A 4039-nucleotide genomic window follows, 5' to 3' on the forward strand; every position below is an offset into this window, starting at 1 on the left:
TGGTTAGGTGCAAGGCTCAGAGAGGTCAAACCAGTGGAAACCAAGACCCCAGCCCTCAAGACAGGGACATCAGGGAAACCCCAGTAGTGGCACCCATATAAAAAAGGCACTCTTTTACTTATTTGTTTTTTTCTTTTCCTTTTGGCTGAGTAGACATTCCAATAGAGAAGGCACCCATTGTCCTCATTTCCCACCATCAAGGCATCTGAGAAAGAACCCCTCTTTAAAGGGGGTGGATGTGCCTATGTGATGTTTGGGAAGAACATTCCAGAGTAGACAAAGGGCCAAATGCCAGGGCCTTTCTAAAGGCCACCTACATGATGCACTACCACTTAGGAAAAAGCCAGGGTCTCCTGAGTCATTCTCCCTTCCCTATACTCTCTTCCCTTTGGTTGGACACTTTGCCCCCCTCATAATCAGTTCTTAGCCATTTATTGGGGCATCTTGTATTTATTTCATTCTCAAAGCTGCCTGACTTCTCCCCAGAGTTGGGGCCTGCAGGGCAGCGGGGAACAGCCCTTGAGACTCATTCTTCTCCTTCCTGGAGAAGAATGGGTGGACTCCCAGCCTGTCATCTGCCAGGGGAGCTCAGAGCCAGAGGAGCGGGTGGGCACTGTCCTCTCTTCCTGGGCATGGGCTGGGTGTGGGGATGTGGAGTCTAACGGAGGGCCTATCCTCCATGTATTGCTGCTGAGGCAGCTGAGGGTGGAGAGAACTCCAGGGGAGGTGGAGGTGGGACGATGACCATGTTGGAGAAGAGCTTTGAGAGATTGAGCAGAAGTCGAGATAAATGGACTCTCTCTCCCCTGAGTCACCATGCATCAGGACAGCTGATGGGGAAGAGGCAGAGTGACCATGCTCTAGAATCTTTGATTTCCTGTGGGTGGAAAGCCAAGTCAAGCTTGACAAACTCATCCTGGGAGGTATGAAGCATACGGGCATGGGGGGATGGGAAGGGCCACACTCAGGAAGCTACGGGGCCATGATCCTGGTAACCATCTGTTTCACTGCAAATCTTCTGCTTCATGGTCCCTCCCTACACCCCCAAGTGTCTGTCAGACTGTATGTCCCAAGCTTGCTACAGGAATGTGGCCACCGAAGTGTGGCTGTCTTCCTCCCACCCACAGTTGGTCAGAGCCTGAGTGAGACTAGAACTCTGGCCTCTTGACTCCCAGCCCAGCACCCCTTCCTCCACTGACTCATCCAGGAGACTGTGAACACAGGGACCCCACAGCCTCTCAGCTCTCTTCTCCTGCCTGCCTCCTGCTCCCTAAATACATTCAACACCCCTACAGAGGATGGCTGCTCCAAGAGCCCCCTAAGGTCCCCTTCCCTGGTGTCTGAGTTGTGCCAAGGGCAGGCTGCATGGCCACCACTAAAGTTCAATTGCAGGACTGGGAAAGCATTAAGGTCGTTTGGTTTTAAAAATGTATGCAAAAATGTCTTCAGAACCTCCATATTCTCAGGTAAAAGAATTCTAGTGCCCAAGATAAGAGGGACCAGGGACAGGGGATGGGGCTAATTAGATCCAGAGGCCTGTGCTTTAGAAAAGGGCCAGTGGCTGTCAAGAATTGCTGGGCATAGGGTCGGGCACAGTGGCTCACGCCTATAGTCCCTGCACTTTGGGAGGCCAAGGTGAGCGGATCGCTTGAGTCCAGGAGTTTGAGACCAGCCTGGCCAACATGGCGAAACCTTGTCTCTACTGAAAAAAGAAAAAAAAATTGCACAAATTAGCTGGGCATGATGGTGCGTGCCTGTGGTCGCTACCAGAGAGGCTGAGGTGGGGAGATTACTTGAGCCTGGGAAGTCTAGGCTGCAGTGAGCCGAGATCTCACCACTGCACTCCAGCCTGAGTGACAGAGCGTGACCCTGTCTCAAGAAAAAAAAAAAAAGAGAGAGAATTGACAGGCATAAGACCAGGCACGTGGTGCTCATGCCTGCAATCCCAGTACTTTGGATGGCTGAGGTGGATGGATCACTTGAGCTCAGGAGTTCAAGACCAGCTTGGGCAACATGGTGAAACTCTGCCTCTACAAAAAAAAAAAAAAAAAAATTAGCCAGGCTAATGTGGTGGCACATACCTGTGGTCCCAGCCACTTAAGGGACTGAGGCAAGAGGATTGCTTGAATTGAGGAGGTCGAGGCTGCAATAAGCCGAGATCGTGCCACTGCAGTCCAGCCTGAGTGACAATGTGAGACCCTTTTTCAAAAGGAAAAAAAGAATTGCTGGGCGTGGGTCTTACTGGAGCTCTGGGGTGCTGCCTCTAGGCAGGTGGTCTGAGCACATTCACTTGGGAGGTGAACTTGCAGTAGGGGAGACAGTTTTGCTAATTAGTAATAAACGTCTTTATTTCTTTTCTTTTCTTTTCTTTTCTTTTTTTTTTTTTTTTTTTTTGAGACAGAGTCTCACACTGTTGCCCAGGCTGGATGGAGTGCAGTGGTGCGATATTGGCTCACTGCAGCCTCTGCCTACCGGGTTCATGCAATTCTCCTGCCTCAGCCTCCCTAACAGCTGGGATTACAGGTGCACACCACCACGCCCGGTTATTATTTGTATTTTTAGTAGAGATGGAATTTACTAAGTTGGCCAGGCTGGTCTCAAACCCCTGACGTCATGATCTGCCCACCTCAGCTTCCCAAAGTACTGGGATTACAGGCGTGAGCCACCACGCCTGGCCCAACATCTTCATTCCTTAATGAACCGTCTCCGTAATCCACCTCCGACTTAGTTCAGTCTCCTGCTTTCTAGGAATGGAGCTGTCCCAAGGTTTCGTGGGTGGCGGGGAAGGAAAGACATCCACTCCTTGCTTCCCTGCCAGTCACGTCCCGCTAAGGTAGAGAACCTGGGAGCGTGGGGTTCTGGTTTTCCTTGGATTAGTTTGGAGAAGGGGAGTCCTTAAACCTGCCAGGATAACAAAATAAGGGAGTGAAAGGCAGAGGAGACAAGTCAGACAGGTAAGAAAGAGAACAAGAGGCGTCAGAATCCTCTAGAAGGCAGGTCTCTTGCTTCCCTTATCCAAGGGGCACCTCTGCTCCTTCCTTGCTGCTGAGTTCCCTATCCATTCCTGTGGGCCAGGGACAGGAATGCTGAGAATGGTTCAACATTTTATCCTGAGCTATTTTGAGGGAAAAAAAGGGGGGGACAGAGCTGAGTGGTGGAGCCCAATCACTCTCTTCTCACTGGTTCCCACCATCCTCTCCCCAACCCATGTTTTCAAGTTGCCAAGGAAACCGCACAGCCTATCTGCATCTTCTGTTTTGTTCCTATCAAAACCAGGAAACTTTCTAAGGCCTAACCAGTGGGAGCTCTGTCAGAGTTGGTCGGCAAGGAGAGGCCGCTCCAGCGTGAAGCCTCGGGCACGGATGCCCTCCCACGCAGCTGTGCATGCACACGCGCACACACGTGCACACACAAGCGCACACCACCCCCACACACCAGCACCTCCAATCAGCCAGCCCAACCACCGGGAGGAGAGAAAAATGGAAAACATACAGGGAAAAAAATCCACCCTGCCCACCCCTCGGAGCCACACACCCACACCACTTCCATCCCCCTCTCCTCTGAGCCTTGAAGGGCAAGCGAAGTTTGGCGCCCCAGGCAGTTCACTCACTCCAACAGCACCCTGCCACCTCAGGTGTGGTGGCTCCAGAGACAGCGTGCCAGTCAGGCTACCCTAGGAGGTGAGTCCTGGGAGCAGGAGGAGGCAGCAAGCAGAGAAAGGGATGTAGAGGAATAACCTCTATATTATTATCTGCTGGTTCCAGGCAGCAGTCACAGAGTGACATGTGACCTTGCAAAGGCCACCTAAATACACTGCTCAATGTCACTGAGACATAAGCTGCTACATCGAGTAGTGAGCCCTCCAGCAATGGAGGTATTCAAGCAGGTGCTGAATGTCCATCTTTACAGGAGACTCCTATAAAGAAGACTCCTACTTTGAGTGGGAGCTTAGGCTAAATAATCCCTGAGGTTCTGCTGGCAGGAAAATTCCAGAATCCATGGTTTAGAGTCTTTTGTGCCACAGGCCCACTTAGCACAT

This window comes from Colobus angolensis, unplaced genomic scaffold (genome assembly GCF_000951035.1).
Source record: "Colobus angolensis palliatus isolate OR3802 unplaced genomic scaffold, Cang.pa_1.0 Scaffold91, whole genome shotgun sequence".
NCBI lineage: Eukaryota > Metazoa > Chordata > Mammalia > Primates > Cercopithecidae > Colobus > Colobus angolensis.